Source organism: Schistocerca serialis, chromosome 8 (assembly GCF_023864345.2).
Source record: "Schistocerca serialis cubense isolate TAMUIC-IGC-003099 chromosome 8, iqSchSeri2.2, whole genome shotgun sequence".
Taxonomy (NCBI): Eukaryota; Metazoa; Arthropoda; class Insecta; order Orthoptera; family Acrididae; genus Schistocerca; species Schistocerca serialis.
The window spans coordinates 570577716-570596210 of NC_064645.1; the positions used below are offsets into that span (position 1 = coordinate 570577716).

General features: G+C 41.6%; 1 long non-coding RNA gene across 1 annotated transcript in view; it reads right to left on the reverse strand.

The window, feature by feature from the left end:
* LOC126416603 (uncharacterized) overlaps positions 1–18495 on the reverse strand; it is a 56867-nt gene that overhangs the window by 11462 nt on the left and 26910 nt on the right. Inside the window, exon 2 of the long non-coding RNA XR_007575482.1 lies at positions 8993–9109. This is a non-coding gene — a long non-coding RNA (uncharacterized LOC126416603). The remainder of the gene's footprint in view (positions 1–8992; positions 9110–18495) is intronic.

The window sequence follows — 18495 nt, forward strand, 5'->3', positions numbered from 1 at the left end:
TACATGCATCCACCCTCCGTCGCATGGAATCCCTGATACGCTGATGCAGCCCTGGAGAATGGCATATTGTATCGCAGCCATCCACAATACGAGCACGAAGAGTCTTTACATTTGGTACCGGTGTTGCGTAGACAAGAGCTTTCAAATGCCCCCATAAATGAAAGTCAAGAGGGTTGAGGTCAGGACAGCTGGAGGCCATGGAATTGGTCTGCCTCTACCAATCCACTGGTCACCGAATCTGTTGTTGAGAAGCGTAAGAACACTTTGACTGAAATGTGCAGGAGCTCCATCGTGCATGAACCACATGTTGTGTCGTACTTGTAAAGGCACATGTTCTAGCAGTGCAGGTAGAGTATCCTGTATGAAATCATGATAACATGCTCCATTGAGCATAGGCGGACGAAACTAAAATGAGCTCTAACATGGAAATTGAGTGTTTCCGGACACATGTCCACATAACATCTTTTCTTTATTTGTGTGTGAGGAATGTTTCCTGAAAGTCTGGCCATACCTTTTTGTAACACCCTGTATAACCAACTTAACCTCAGAGAGTCTATCAGAAGCCAGTCTACATGCTCTGTGTTAGACTAGTGAATTCAGTGTGGTTTTTATTTTATGAATTGTGCAGTTACTGATAGCACACAGTTTGAATTGCACTTGCAGATTAGGTGGGAATAACACACATGACAGTGGCACTGGCACCAGAAGAGCAACACATTTTACTGACCTGTACAGGTGCTAATGATGCTGTTACAGGCTGATCCAAGGTTGTGTGAGTGTCTGCTGCAGTCTGTCCCACATCTGCCAACTCATTCATGATGAGAGAAGTTGAAAGATAAACTACTTCCAAATGAGCTGTTCCAGATATGTATGTACAGTAGTGAGCTTGTTTTCTGCCATGTAAATTATGTCACTTATAGAAAGGTTGCATTTCCTTTTGTCTTTTATAGTGTTCCTGTCTTCCACATTGTATTTACAGTGCTGATGACAGGCAGGTTTGAAGTAACTGTTGATAGTGTTTGTATTTGCCAACTGAATTGACAGTTTGCGAGCTGCAATCCATAGACACTGGTTGTGTGACGGATGGTGGAGTGCAGATAATTCCAGTGACAAAATGTCTGATGCTGTGAAGAAAAAGAGTTCCAAACTGGTGGGGGCAGAAGTGAAAATGCCTTAGAAAAACAGCCTCCAATACTAGTTCATTGACATCAGCAATGAGAAATTCCAGAGAGAACTTGTCTTCTAAACCAAAGTCCAGCATTCTAGGTGTGGTTCCATACATTGTGATGTGTGAATCATTCGCCACCTGAAGTTGAAAGGCGTATAAAGTTTTTTTTTTTCTGTTTGTGGTAGATCACATGGAATAATACTCACTTTAGACACTGGGTCAACACGAAAGTATTAGTTGGAAGTGCAGTTCAAATGCTGTGCAGTGATGTTGTCTCATATGTCAAGGCAGTAAACGACTTGAATTGGTGGCATGATCATTCTTCCCATTTGGGTAATCAAAATGTTCAAATGTGTGTGAAATCTTATGGGACTTAACTGCTAAGGTCATCAGTCCCTAAGCTTACACTCTACTTAACCTAAATTATCCTAAGGACAAACACACACACCCATGCCCGAGGGAGGACTCGAACCTCCGCTGGGACCAGCCGCACAGTCCATGACTGTAGCGCCTTAGACCGCTCGGCTAATCCTGCGTGGCTTTGAGTAATCATGAGTTGCCTTGCAATTGCAACCTTTATCACCAAAATGTGCTTGAAAGCAGCAGAGACATCATTTTGTCAACAGACAGAGTGTTGTTGACAGCTGTCTGTCAGTCTGTTTTGGCTGAGTGAAGGTTGTCACCTGAGTGGCCGGGAGTGATATTGTCTTTGGAGTTATCTGTGAGCACTCAGACCGTTCAGCTGCATGCTGTCATGAGTCACAGTCCGTACCCTGGCTAAGTCACGGTCGGTCGTAGTTGTCCAATGAATTAATCCAGTGGTGATGATGCAATGCTGCAAGAAGTCAGTCTGCTAAAATTAACCTTCTCTCCAATAGTTCAACCTCATGCAAGATCATTGCTAATTGTAGGGGAATAGGTAACTTCACAATCAATAGTGTCCACAAAGTGTGATCTGGCATGAGCACTGGGTCAGTTAAATGCTGGAGATGCCTCCAGAGCTGAGAAGGCACTTATGTGCTTACATATTTCTCATAGATTACATGACATAGCTGCTATTGTAGTGTTCAGGTGAGATGTTGAATGAGTGCAGTCTTCACCACACTGTATTTGTTGATCGATGGGGGTGACAATATAACTTCACTAATGAGGACTAAAAACTGTCATTGGAAATGCCATGATTGTGAAAATGAACTTGATGACAGTGAACCACATATTTGGTTGTTCAGGGTGGAGGGATGGCAGTTTGGGAAGTGAATTAAGCCACATAGGTTTGCTGTGAAAATTCTGAGATCCATGTAGCACTGTAATTGGGTGGAGAGTGATAGTGGATGAGCTCTCATGAGGAGGTTACAGCATGAAGGTAAAATCCAGGAGATTGACCATGCTTGGCCTTACCAAATAGATTGTGTATCACAATGCAAGCATGTTCAGAAACATTGTACATGACATGGAAGTCTCAATATGACCAAACATCAGTCCCTGTCTGTCCATGGTCATTTGTTGAAAAGTATCTAGTTTGGTTGTGGAAGGCTGGCATTCATATCTGAAGTTAACAGAAGATAAATAATTGGTACAGTTCCTTCAGGTACAAGAATGTCATTGTTGGCACTCTAGCATTGTGCAAGAGAATGTCACTTTCAAGTTTAACCATAGGCAAGATTTGTTGCTGTTGTTGAAAAGCACTGAATTCAATAAGTCAAAGTCTTGTAATTGCTGGCCTTCAGCCACTAAGTCATGTGATGGCTCCACTATTGTTGTGAGAAAGATGGGTTAAATAACATAACATAGCTTGTAGATAGTAGCATAGTTTGATGGGGGGGTCACCAGTGTAGTATTCCAGGTGGAATGAACAAGGTAGTTAATATCAATGGGTATATCAGGGTGTTACACTGATCTGCATAACCTACAGGTTTGAGGTGCTCTTTTTCACTGGAGAGAGATACAAAACATGCATACACAAGACAAGTTTAGAGCAAGCTGAATCAGAAATCATTGCTACATTGTAGCTGCAGCTCTGCACAAAGAATTTCCTCATGGAAAACTTGATTGTTGCTAGGTTGCCACACACTCTTACTATTATCATCAATTGTAGGCCTAAACTTAAATATTGCTCTTTTAGGAAGTTTTGAGAACAGATACCTGTCCTCGCTCAAAAACAGTTGTTCCCTAACTTCATTGCATAATTATGTGAGAAATAGGTTTGTGGATCTTTACCCTGGGAAAGAATAAAGCCATTGATTAATAATGGCATAGTTGCAGATAAACTGGATTTTATTATTTCTAGCGGTACAACTCAATACACATCTGTACAGGCATAAAACTCAGAGCATACTGCTCTCTTGTCAAGATATTCCACTCACAGCTGCTGCCACACTGGTCACAACATCATCGCCTCCACTGCCGCTATCATTGGTGAAGTCCCCATTGGTTAATTTTGAGAATTTTTGGATGTTTATGAAAGCATATTTTTGAAAATTTTTGCAACTTGCAAGTGTTTCGGATAACTTATTTCATAGCAAATGAGCATCTGTGATTTACAGCTACTGCTAAAGAATAGTTCACTCTGAATTTCAGAGTATATCAATGCAAGTAAGTTCAAATTTTTGAGAATGTTCAGAAGTTACCATTGTCATGCAGTTAAGCTATTTCATAGTAAATCAATGTTTCTGATTTAGTTACTGTAGCACAGATAGTGTTACACCCAACATATCATATTACATCTATTTTTCCATTTGAAGGGAGTGTATATTATCTACATTTATCATAAATTAGGGCTATTTTCAAATTTGTTAGCAACCAAAAAATCAATATGTTTTAGGGATCTATGAATTTTCACCACTGCTCCTTCTGTTGACTTAATAGAAATCTCATTCTGTGGACTAATTGCTTCAGTCCTTAAAGGAAACTAGCTCATCAGATAAAAAGGTAGTCAGCAGGCTTAGTTTAAAGATATTTATTCACTGTCCTGTACAAAAATTGCACCAGCCACAATGCAGGCTCACTGCGATTGTTGTTCTTGAACACAGGATGAGTTATATGACATTTGTAAGCAGCTGGAAATCACCCTGACAAATGTCAAGTGATTGGCAGCTGCTAGGAATGGGTGCGTTGAGAGAGCTCCCAAGAGTTGTGTACCAGAAATACCTCAATTACTAACTTATCCTGTGGATCCTGTCTCCTCTGCAGGTAGTACAGGATCTGTTAGTGCTCACCTGCTTGCCTGTAAGTGGCGTGTAAGCTGTAGGTCTAAGCATCCTCTAACAGGTTAGACAGGCAGCAATTAGGACTCAGGATGTTACACTGATCTGCATAACCAACAGGTTTGAGGAGCTCTTTTTCACTGAAACTAAAACTCAGCCAGTGTGATTTACTTCACCTTTTGGGAAACCTGCTTTGTTCTGTGTCAAGAGGAGGCATACACAAAAGGATAGGGTCTATTAATTGTTAGCAGTTCAGACATATGGCAAATAGGGAAATGGCAGCAAGGGACATGAAGGAACACCAGGTAAGCTCAGTGTGAATGCCTGTGAGTTTCATTCAACATGGTGAAGAGGCAGCCATTGAGAAGTGCAAACAACTGCAGATTGCAGTACATGTCAGAACAAACTATGCCTGTTGTCTGGGCTCTGAGGCCATATTTTGATCATTCCAGCAATTGGCAAAAAGATTGAGTAGATCAGACTAGTGCATGGCATTTCAATGAAGCTCACAATTTGCAGCAGTTTCCTCAGAAGTGATTGTGGCTCTGTGGTTCTGAGTTGAATTGAAGGATTGAACCAAAAACATCAAAGCTTCTGTGACAAGCTAGGCTAAAACTTCCTGTACTTGTACAACAGGGTTGAGTCAAGTGTGCACCACACATCAGAGGATGCTACCCATGTAGATGAATGTATATGAGGTGCATACAAGTAATCCTTGTAATCCATGGAATTGACTACTGAAGCATTCACAACAAAGTTCCAGACATCGAGGCACTCATGAAAAGTTGTGAAGCTTGCCTAACATTGGGTACAGGAAGCTGGTACAAACCTAAAGTTGATAACAGTGAGATTTTTGGAGAAAATTTAAGCACATATTGAAAGGAAGGGCTAATGTGAATAAAGTTGGTGTATTTGTCACAATAGACAAGACACTCTATTCCCCTGAAACAGAAATTGAAGCTGTGTGAGAGATTGTTTGAGCAAGACTCAGTATCAAGGGTAAGCATATCGAACACTAGACTCATCTATGGATGCAAGTGAAAACTTTCAAGAAAACGTCAGTTCACTTTTACTTAAGTTCTCTAATCATACTTAAATCATCTGTGTTCAGTTTAATCATCCAGTAATCAATTGAGAAAATTACAGAATTGTTAATGATGAGTATGACAAGACATCCTGTGAAACATTACTAAATGCCTTCTCTGAAAATTTCCTTGAACAGATGGTCTGGAATCCCACTCATGATGGAAATATTTTAGATATAATGACAACAAATAGACCCATCCTCTTTGATGACATCCACAACAAAACCAGTATCAATGATTACCAAAGTACAAAGGGCACTTAAAATGAGTAGAAGGATACATATGTTCAGTATACTAGATCCAAATGAAGTAATGCCATATCTCAATAACAAAACTGAAATTTTTAGCACAGGACAGGAGCATGTAGAGGATCTATGCCTCAAGTTCAAAAGAATGTTTGACCTTGTGCTGGATAGATATGAACCCAGTAGAAGTGTTCATAATTTTGGGGAGTGGGGGGATGGTCCATGGTATTAGTCACTGTAAAGAAACAAAGACAACTGTATAACAGATTTAAAACAAAACGTAGGGCTATGGATAGAGAGGTACTGAATAAAATGCATTTGGCCAACAAGAGAGCAATGTGTGAAGACTTCAGTGACTGAAACTTCCTTTCAGATTAAAACTGTGTGCCGGACCGAGACTCGAACTCGGGACCTTTGCCTTTCGCAGGCAAGTGCTCTACGAACTGAGCCACCCAAGCATGACTCATGACCCATCCTCACAGCTTTGATTCTGACTCTGGTGCATAGTGAAAGTTTCATTCTGGAAATTTCAGTGACTACTGTTGCCATGGCGCGCACAGCCACACAAACGCAATGGTCGGCTACTGCGGCAGAGTTAAGTGGCACCTGCAACTTAGTGCAGGCGCGTTCCGCCAGATGGTGCTAGAGGTGTTCCCACCAAACATTCAATCAGCCATGAACTATGCATGCACATGAGCCTTACAAGCCTTTTTCTGGCACGGATGGTCACACTGTGATATCACCATCCACCAGTCAGGGATTGCCAACAGCTGCCAATCATCACTTCGTAATCAGCGGAGGAAGACTGGAGCCGCCATGTTAAATAGCCAGAAGAAAGGGAAACAGGCATATTTTGACCCGCCGTGGACTGCCGCCTGGAAGATACTTTGATGCAGCCGGAACGTACAGGTACCACATCTTCGCTACGGCGGCCATTGACCCTGGACTCTGTGCCCGTCTACTTCCTCGGCATCCGCCGGAAAGCATCGAGAGAAAACCCAACAAAGGAACGTAAATTCAGTTCAGTTGCTAATATTTCAATTCAATAACGTGGCATATTCTTTGACTTGTTATAAAATTTTGGTAGGACAAGAAGCTTTTTGTTATTGAAGAAAGTTTATCTTTTTGTAAGATTAAGCGGTGGCCTTGCTCCACCTAATAAAAATTTTTGTTCGCACATGGGTGTTAATCTGTGTATATAACAACTGTTAGCAGAATTTTGTTAAATTCTGTTTCCCCAACCCACAGAAATTCTCGTGGTGTGTAAAGGCTGTTAGCAAAATCAAAATTAGTGTCCAGCCACTTGCAAGTGGACAGGAACTGACACAGCCGCTAGGAAAGTAAAAGCAGAAAGGTCTAATTCCATTTTAAATGTTCCTTTACAAATTATAACCGAGGAAAATTGCCCCTATTTAATCCTCATACCACGGAAAACATGATTGAAGTAAATGTTAGTGTCAGTGGAGTTCAGAAAATAACTGAAATCACTAAAGCTGAACAAAACTCCAGGGCTGATGGAATCCCTACCAGATTCCATACCAAATTTGTGAATGAGTTAGCCCCTCTTTTAACTCTAATATATTGTAGATCTCTCAAACAAAAAGCTGCCCAGAAGTTGGAAGAAAGCACAGGTCACACACATTTACAAAAGGGGTGGTAGAAGCAATTCACAAAATTACTATCCAATACCCTTGACATCGATTTGTTGGAGTAACTTAGAACATATTTTGAACTCAAACCTTAGACTCTATATGCCATGTGAAATGTCATGTGAAAATCAATTCACACATTTCTCCCATGATATACTGAAAGCTCTGGATCGAGGCTCTAAGGTAGATGCAGATTTTTTATTTTTATTTTGGCAAAGCATTTGATTCAGTGCCATACCTATACTTACTACCACAAGTACAATCGCATGGTTATTAATCAAAATTTGTGACTGGATTGAGGACTTATGCTAGAGATGATACAGCAGATTATCTTGGATGGAGGGTTATCAACAAATGAAGAACTAACTTCTGATGTGGCTGAGAGAGGTATATTGGGATTGTTGCTGTTCATGTTGTATATTAATGGCCTTGCAGACAACATTAACAGTAATCTCAGACTTTTTGCAGATGATGCAGTTACCTTCAATGAAGCACTGTCTAAAAGAAGCTGCAAAGATATTCTGTCAGGCCTTGAGAAGATTTCAAAGTGGTGCAAAGATTGTTAACTTGCTCTAAAACATTCATAAAAGTAAAACTGTGCACTTCAAAAAGCAAAAAAGAGTAGCATCCTATGTCTATAATATCAATGAGTCACAGTTGGAGTCAGTCAGTTCATACAAATACCTGCATGTAATGCACTGTAGGGATAAGGAATGGATGATCACATAGCTCAGTGATGGGTAAAGCAGGTGGCAGACTTTGATTATTATTAGGATACTGGGGAAATGCAGTCAGTCAACGGAGGAGATTACTTAGAAATCACTTGTGTGACACGTCCTAGAACATTTGCTCGAGTGTGTTTGTCCTTAGGATAATTTAGGTTAAGTAGTGTGTAAGCTTAGGGACTGATGACCTTAGCAGATAAGTCCCATAAGATTTCACACACATTTGAACATTTGAACATTGCTCAAGTGTGTGGGATCGTATCAGATAGGACTAACAGGAGATATTGAATTTATACACAAAAGGGCAGCACAAATGGTCATAGGTGTGTTTGATCTGTGAGAGTGTCACTGAGAAACTGAACTGGGTGACTCTTGATGACAGATATAGACTATCTTGAGAAAGCCTTCTTACAAAGTTTCAAGAACCAGCTTTAAATCATGAGTCTAGAAATATACTACAATCGCCTAGTATCACTCTCACAGGGATCAGGAGTACAAGATTAGATCAATTACAGCATGCACAAAGGCATTTAAACAAACATTCTTCCTCTGCTCCATACGTGAATGGAACAATATGTGGTACAGTTGGACATACCCTTTTTGCCACTCACATCACAGTGATTTACAGAATATAGATGTAGATGAAATTTATGTAAATAAAAATAAAATAAAATATAACCTGTGCATGGAATACAGTGTATCAATTTCATTTTGATTTTCAGTACAATATCACAAAATCTATGGTGGAGTATAAAGAATGGAGTTAGTATGCACAAAACATGCATGCAGACAGGCACACACATTGTCACATCCACATGCGTGCGCGCGCACACACACACACACACACACACACACACACACACACACACACACACACACACACACAAACATGATTAGTGAACAGACGAGTTACTTACCAAACAACCTGGCACAGCCACAGCAGTAACCATGCACGACAGCAGGATCAATTTCACACACATGGATTGGGCATTTTGCTAGGCAAGGTGGCCTTCCAACAATCCAGTCCCACAAAACTGTAACACAGAAATCTACTGAATAAAATTTTTGTTTGTAGTTAAAATCTAGATTATCAATAAATGATTTACAAATAATAAGCCACTTTTATCCACAATTATGAAATTAAAAAACTTCTTATAATTTGTGCAACATGTTTTATAACTTTTTATTACTACCAGTATTTATTTGGAGCTACTCAATCATGTATTCATAGTAAAGATCACTTACAGGTTGTTATATAAGCTGAACTTACTTTCACATGATTGAACTACCTGAACCCAGGTACTGTCAAACACTTGACTGACTGATAACAATGGGCATGCAAAACCCAAGCTACACTTTTCTCACATGACATCCTGAAAGCGATGCATAGACGCCAGCATAAAACAATAAACTGGTAGCCAAGATCGCAGGAATTCTTTTTATTCTATGATTACCATTTTCGGTGAAACGAAAGCCGCCATCATCGGATCTGAGGACACACACAGGTTACAACATCAAGGCAACCTGTATGTGTCCTAAGATACGATGATGCTGGCTTTAGTTCGCAAAAACCGGTAATCATGGAACATAAAGACTTCCTGCGATCTTGGCTACCAGTTTATTGTTTTACAAGCATCTAGATCGCTCCCACGTGAGCACAATGTGCTCCATACAAAATAGAGGCCATCGGGTGGTGTCATTGACAGATTAAAAATAACATCAATTGCGCCCAAGTGAAGTGTTTTGGAACCCTTTCTGTTGATGCTTTATATTAAGAATACATTAGACAATATTACAAATAACTTCAAACTTTTGCAGATGATATATTTAAGAAGTAATTGTGATGAAGAAAGCTGGAATATTTTTACTTCCCCTCTTGTTTTGCCATCTGCCTTCTTAAAATTAATTTTTTTTCAATTTTGACTAATTACTATTAACATATGTGAATGTAATATGTTTTTTCCATAAAAGAGAAAGGTTGGCCCTCAGTTTTTAAGAATATTACACCAGACCTAAATTTGTGCTTAGTGTTATGTATCCAACTGAGTGTCCAATTTATTCTAGCTGTTACTAGTTACAACACAGTACATCGACACTGATGGCAATCAATGAAGAAATAAAGCAGACGAACGTCACATAATGTCTGAAAAATACTGCACAGATATTCAGGTCAGATCTTGATAAGACCACAAAATGAAACCATATCTCACACTCCACCCAGACTTTGAATTGGGGTGTGGGGCAGTGAGTGGTGCCACCCCTCCCTCCCTGCTGATGGATAAATAATAGGTAAGTAATGTTGACCATCTTTTGGGATGCCCAAAGTGACGTCTTTATTGATTGTTTGGAAGATCAACTTATAGCAAACAGTGCTTACTGCTCAAACATGCCACTGAACAAAGTAAACCCAGCAAGCAGAGAAAAGCATCATGGATCTCAAATAAAACTGATACTGTTTCGCAACAACGCTAGCCTTCACACTGCCCAGATGACCTAGAAACCCTTGAAAAACAGACTCAGAGATTCTAGCTGATTCTCCCTATAGTCCAGAATTGGCTCCCTTGGATTTTCAGGTGTTTTTTTTCCATTCAAGGAGGCAGTAAGTGGACAAAAGTTCAGCAACAATGAGACAGTCAAAGAATTTGCAAACAACAAGACAAAGACCTCCTTGCATCATGTGTTACAAAGAGAAAAGAAAAGATCTAGTTCATCATTGGGACAAGTGGGAATTATGTTGAAGAGTAATAAAAGTCTCAGTTTGAAAAAATAATACACAGTTATTTTTCTACATCAATTTGTCTCTTTAATTACTGAATGGACCTCATAGTAGGTCTTTGGAACAATTATTTATGCTGCATGACTGGAAAATGGCACAGTTCCAACAAAGAAAATTGCCTAACTGTAGACCTATCTCACTTCAATATGTTGTAGATCTGTGGAGTAGAATTGTTGACTATTTTGCTGTATGGTAGAATTATGCAGTAAACTTAAACAAAAACATGATGATGCCCTATGAAGGAATTGACCAAATGCAATGGAAATTGGTAGATGTGATTTGCATGTATGGACAAACAAGTGATTACAATTTCAGAAAAATTGGATGATTTATTCAAGAGAGATAGCTTTGCAAATTGAGCATGTCAATAAAGCATTGGTCCATCTCTGGCCATTATGCATGCAGTTATAAAGCTTGGTGTTGGTTGATAGAGTTGTTGGATATCCTCATGAGGGATTTCATTCCAGATTCTGTCCAACTGTCCAATTGCACATTAGCTATTAAAAACCACGAGTTGGTTGGAGGGCCCTGCCCATAATGCTGCAGGCATTCGAAACTGAGAAGAGCTCTGGCATCACTGCTGACCAATTTATGGATTGTCAAGCATGACGACAAGGAGTAGAAACTTTCTCTGTGTTCAGGCAGACATTATCTTGCTGAAATGTAAGCCTAGGAATGCTTGCCATGAGAGCAACAAAATGAGACGTAGAATATCATCGACATACTGCTGTCCTATAAAGGTGGCACAGATGACAACCAAGTGTTTTGCTATGAAAAGAAATAGCACTGCAGACCATCCCTGCTGGTCGCCAGGCTGTATAGCAGGCAACAGTCAGGCTTGTAACTCACCACTGGCCAGGACTACTTATCACCAGAGACAATTCTACTCCAGTCAGTGAGATCCCAGGCTGAAGATATGTCTGGAGATGACCTGGACAGCATTGGGACACCAACCAGATTGTCACCTGCCACATGGACCGACAACCAGGAGTGATGGCCTGGGGTGCCATTACACATTGTAACAGAATCCCTTTGGTAGTTATCCATGGCACCCTTACAACACAGCAGTATGTTGACAATATTCTACACCCTGTTTTGTTGTCTTTCATGGCAAGTCATCCTGGGCTTACATTTACATAGTGAGAGTTTCTACTATTTGTCTCCATGCTTGCCAAATCCTAACTTAGCCATCTAAGTCAATGGATCTCTTCCACACTGAGAACGTTTGGGGGTTTATGGGTAGGACCCTCCAGCAAGCTTGGGGTTTTGACGATCTAACACGCAGTTGGACAGTATTTGGCACAATGTCCCTCAGGAGGACATTGAACAATCCTAACCATCAATGCCAAGCCAAATAACTGCTTGAATCACGTCCAGAGGTGCACCAGTGCGTTACAGACTTGCTCTATTTGTGAATCTGTTTCTCTTCCATAAATCAACTACACTACTGGCCATTAAAATTGCTACACCATGAAGATGACGTGCTACAGACGCGAAATTTAACCGACAGGAAGAAGATGCTGTGATATGCAAATGATTAGCTTTTCAGAGCATTCACCCAAGGTTGGCGCCGGTGGCGACACCTACAACGTGCTGACATGAGGAAAGTTTCCATACACAAACAGCAGTTGACTGGCGTTGCCTGGTGAAACGTTGTTATGATGCCTCGTGTAAGGAGGAGAAATGCGTACCATCACGTTTTCGACTTTGATAAAGGTTGGATTGTAGCCTATCGCCATTGCGGTTCATCGTATCGCGACATTGCTGCTCGCGTTGGTCGAGATCCAATGACTGTTAGTAGAATATGGAATCAGTGGGTTCAGGAGGGTAATACGGAATGCCGTGCTGGATCCCAATGGCCTAGTATCACTAGCAGTCGAGATGACAGGCATCTTATCTGCATGGCTGTAACAGATCGTGCAGCCACATCTTGATCCTTGAGTCAACAGACAGGGACGTTTGCAAGACAACAACCATCTGCACCAACAGTTCAACGACGTTTGCAGCAGCATGAACTATCAGCTCAGAGACCAAGGCTGCGGTTACCCTTGACGCTGCATCACAGACAGGAGCGTATGCGATGGCATACTCAACGACAAACCTGGGTGCACGGATGGCAAAACGTCATTTTTTTGGATGAATCCAGATTCTGTTTACAGCATCATGATGGTTGCATCCGTGTTTGGCGACACTGTGGTGAATGCACATTGGAAGCGTGTATTCATCATTGCCATACTGGTGTATCACCCGGCGTGATGGTATGGGGTGCCATTGGTTACACGTCTCGGTCACCTCTTGTTCGCATTGACGTCACTTTGCACAGTGGACGTTACATTTCACATGTGTTACGACCTGTAGCTCTACCTTTCATTCGATCCCTGCGAAATCCTACATTTCAGCAGGATAATGCACGACCGCATGTTGCAGGTATTGTACGGGCCTTTCTGGATACAGAATATGTTCGACTGCTGCCCTGGCCTCCAGATCTCTCACCAACTGGAAACGTCTGGGCAATGGTGCCGAGCAACTATTGTCACAATACGCCAGTCACTACTCTTGATGAACTGTGGTATCGTGTTGAAGCTGCATGGACAGCTGTACCTGTACACGCCATTCAGCTCTGTTTGACTCAATGCCCAGGTGCATCAAGGCCGTTATTACGGCCGGAGGTGGTTGTTGTGGGTACTGATTTCTCAGGATCTATGCACCCAAACTGCGTGAAAATGTAATCACATGTCAGATCTAGTATAATATATTTGTCCAATGAATACCAGTTTATCATATGCATTTCTTCTTGGTGTAGCAATTTTTATGGCCAGTAGTGTAATTTTTCTGAAGTTGTATTCATTTATTAGTCGATACATGTACATACCGTCTAGTGATTTCCGTCCTTTACCGATAATTTCTTCATGGTCCGTCGTTTTTCTTTTTTGTCATCGTGTGTATTTTGGTCTCCATTGTGATGACTTTTCTGGAGACTGAACGATTTTATTATCAGAACTGATAATGTTTCTACAAGCACTCACTTGTGTGACACCCAGCTTGACGTGCTCATTCATGAGATCGAAAAAGCAATCAATAGCAGTATTCATACTGATGTCGTGTTTCTTAATTCTCAGAATGCCTAAGAAAAACAGTACGCTCCGTCGCCCAGTGTATACAACGAGTACATATGGAATACCTGAACAGATATTCAGCTGAATTGAAGGCTTCCTAGCAGAAAGAACTCAGTATACCATTCCTAGCGGAGAGGCACTGTCAGAAGTAAAAGAAGCTCCCAGAGAAGTGTCCAGTGTAGCATTTGGCATTCTGGTGTGGTTCATGACACATAGTGACGAGCTAAATCATTGTCAGCAACTGGCTGTTGGCGCGTTGGTCCACCTTTTGGAACGCAATACAGCAGCAATTCCGCATGGCGTTGATTCGACAAGTCCTGGATAGTTTTCGTGAGGTATGTGGCACCAGATATCTGTGCATGGGTCAGTTCTGGTTAAATATGCGCCAGTGCTTTATAGACACAGAGCTGACGTCCGATAGCGTGCCAGAAACGTTCTGTCAAGGTCAGATCGTGCGGATTTGGTGGCCAAGACATCATCCTGAGCTGAGCATCATGCTCCTGAAGCAACTGAAGTTCGATTCTGGTCATGAGACACAAGCCATTATTCTGTTTGAATGTAGTCACTGCTGTCGAAGATGACATCAAGCATGAAGGGACACAGTAGGTCCACAGCAATGTTCACGTTGTCCTCAGCTGTAGTGATGCCTTCGATTACTACCACTGGTCCAATGGACGCCTAGCTGAATGTCTCCCATAACATAGCACTGCCACCACTGGTCTGCACCCGTGGTGTGATGCAGCCATCTGGGAGTAACAAGAAACGCATTTCACCAGAAAACGACATGTCTTTACTGTTCTAACAAGAGGACCTCGCCTACTCGTTACCATCGCCCCATTCATATTTATAGTATAAGCAGGACTAGGTCAGGAATGAAAGTGCAGAAGTGAGAGCACCAAATAGACAAGCGTTTTCGAAAATTAGCATTTTTAGCGTGGATCAGGCGAGTCATAAGCAATTTACACTGGAGAGCCAAAGAAACTGGTACGCCTGCCTAATATCGTGTAGGGCCTCCTCGAGCATGCAGAAGTGCTCCAACACAGTGTGGCATGGACTCAACTAATGTCAGAAGTAGTGCTGGATGGAACTGACACCATGAATCCTGCAGGGCTGCCCATAAATCCGTAAGAGTACGAGGGGGTGGAGATTCTTCTGAACACCACGTTGCAAGGCATCCCAGATATGCTCAATAACGTTCATGTCTGAGGAGTTTGGTGGCCAGCGGAAGTATTTAAACTCGGAAGAGTATTCCTGGAGCCACTCTGTAGCAGTTCTGGACGCGAGGGGTGTCACACTGTCCTGTTGGAATTGCCCAAGTCCGTCGGAATGTACAATGGATATGAATGGATGGAGGTGATCAGACAGGATACTTACGTATGTGTCACCCATCAGAGCCATATTTAGATGTATCAGGGGTCCCATATCACTCCAACTGCACGCGACCTACACCATTACAGAGCCTCCATCAGCTTGAACAGTCCCCTGCCAAAATGGAGGGTCCATGGATTCATGAGGTTATCTCTATACCCGTACACATCCATCCGCTAGATACAATTTCAAAGCCACGTAGAATGGCCGCGTGGTTTGAGACGTCATGTCACAGTCTGCGCGGCCACTCCTGCCGGAGGTTCGAGTCCTCCCTTGGGCATGAGTGTGTGTGTTGTTCTTAGCATAATTTAGTTTAAGTTAGTTTAAGTAGTGTATAAGTCTAGGGATGACCTAAGCAGTTTGGTCCCTTAGGAATTCACACACATTTGAACAACATAAAACAAGACGAGACAATGAAATCCGTCCTGAGATATATCCCTCTTTCCAAACCTAATCACAATGCTCCACCTCACACCATTTTCTTCTTCCCCCTTCATCCGCCTTGCCGACTTCCAGTCGCTACCTACAGTTATACAAGTCTCCGCAGTCGTATTCATCACTGAATTTTCATGTATCACGTAGCATCACCATTACACCATGGCATCATTAACATTCATCAGTGACTATATTTTAACTGTAACATAAAACTGTCAAACAAGTTTTAAAAACCATCAGTATTTTCGACCAATATGTATTTTATAAAATCTTCGTTTTTCGTCATTTGTTTTTATGTAAATATGGTAAATATCGTTCACTCTGTTGCTATCTTTTTACATATTTTAAGCACTTTTTTAAACACAATTTATGTAACCTTTGGTTGAAGAGCAGTTTTTAGCCATTGTCAGCCTGCCCCAAATCATGCGAAATTTAAATAACAATAAAGAAAAGAAACAATGAGGAATCAAACTAGCGATAATACGAGCCACAAATGGGGAAATCCGTTGACATAAGCGACTTAAGCAAAGGACGGATTGTTATGACCGGCGCCAGGGAACGAGAATCAAGGAAATGGCGAAACTGTTCAGCTGTTAGCTTGCCACTGTCGCGATCATGTACTGAAAATGATTGGGAGACAGTGAAACTATGAGTAGGTGGCAAGGTACTGGACGTCCACAGTGCTATGGCCAGTCCTCGTAGCAGTGCACCATTGCTCCCTATAGTTGAGTCACCATTGAGTTGATCCCTGACAGCTGCAGTGGCCTGGGCACGGCAGCTTCACGGGCCTTTTTCAACACCGAACGAGCTGGCACAGTGCTCAGCACACTGGACTCACATCTGGGAGGACGACGGTTCAAACCCGTGTCTGGGCATCTTGATTTAGGTTTTCTGTGCCTTCCCTAAATCGCTTCAGACAAATGCTGGGACGGGCACAACAGACTTCCTTTCTTAATCAGAAGGGACCAATGGTCTCGCTGTTTGGTCCCTCTCCAAACCAACTAACTAACCTTCCTCAACCACTAATGTAACGCGATTTTGTGAATGTCTCTACGGCAACGCCTCAGTGTTGTCACAACTCTGCCAACGGCTACTGTTTTCGCCTGCAGCAGTTGAAAGCTGGCAACAGCGCTGCGAGCTATCCGAGATTCTCTTACGCAGTCCAGACTATGATTCTGCTGGATACATATTGGCACAAGTCGACAGCCTTCGTGACAGTGATCTCATGTTTTCAACTTCTGCCCGCAGCAACTTTCCAACAGTTGCACTGTTGCTGCTCGATGAATGTGTGTCAAGTATTAATTAATTCAGCATTTAGCAATAAATATCGATGCAGATATTCCGGGCCCATCGGGGTCACATACAATTCTGACTTCTCTGAAGAGTTACGAGCAATTCACAATGTGACTCGAGACATTGAGTTATTTTGCAACTGGGTTAATTAAAGTTCATATTCATTACTTCAGATAAGCAACACATCTGAGCACGAACGTCCCTACAATACGAACGAAGCTCAACTTATCTTGGTTATATAGTAGATCTCTGAGGTTGGTGGCAACCGTAACCAAAAGATAGTCAGCATAAAGGTTACCGATATTTGACGATCACAGCTTCAGGTGATAAATTATCAGCGGAAAAATGCTCCTCTCACAGCACAAAATATGCAAATATGTACCTGCTTATTTAAAAGACTCTTAACTCGTAGGTCACCAGCTGCTGCCTTCCTCAGCACCATTAAAAATGTTCCTAAAAGTTTTGACATGTGAAAGTATTCGTGCCTCTTTTACCATGCAACTCACCTCAAACTCCCATTATCTCTCCTAACTCTAACTCACTCACACCAACTAGTCCATCACAATAAGTCCCTCATACCCATCCATTCCCACTCGCCTATTCTCACTCGCTCATTCAGCTGGACTCACTGTCATTATCTCTTTGTGCCTCTCTCTGTCATTGACTCCTGTGTCAAAGCCACAGCCTCATTCGTTCTGTTCTACTATTACAGTTCCCTCTCACTGTCACAGCCTCCATCCTACTCTCTCTTAATGCTAAAATCTCACTCATTCCATCCTTCCTACTGCTGCTGTCTCTTTTCACTGTCACTATCTCTCTTTTCCTCGTTGTCATTGTCATATACTCTGTCTCTAATTATCTCCTCTCTTTCTTTCACACTGCCACAGCCCCCTTCACTCTTTCTATAACACAACCACTCTCTACTATCTTCCAGTGTTTATTATTTTTCCTTCTCTTAGCCACTGCTTTTGTCTTCTTCTCTCTCAGCATAAAAGAGCACGAATATGTTCACATGCCAATATTTTTGTGAAAATTTTTAGAGGTGCTGAGGAAGTTAGAATGAGGCAGCTGTACCCCAGTTTTCAGTCAGCCTTTGAAATAGACAGGAATATGATCCCATTTTTGTGCTCTAATTAGAGCATTTTTCCGCTGTTTCCTTCTATATGTAACCCTATGAAAAGGAATGTATTGGTCAGTAGAATTTAGATTGTAGTTACGTGAAACTCGAATAAAGTAAAGCTAATTTTACACTTCAGACAGGATTTTTTGTACAAAAAAATTTCCATGTGCTTCAGTACTACAATATGGGGTTCCCAGATGATAACGCAGACACTTTAGAGCTATGTCACTTTATAAACCAATTTTTCGTCTCAGACCGGATTTGACGTGTACAGGTAGGGTAACTTTGGACTTCTGTGTCTGGGAAACGGAT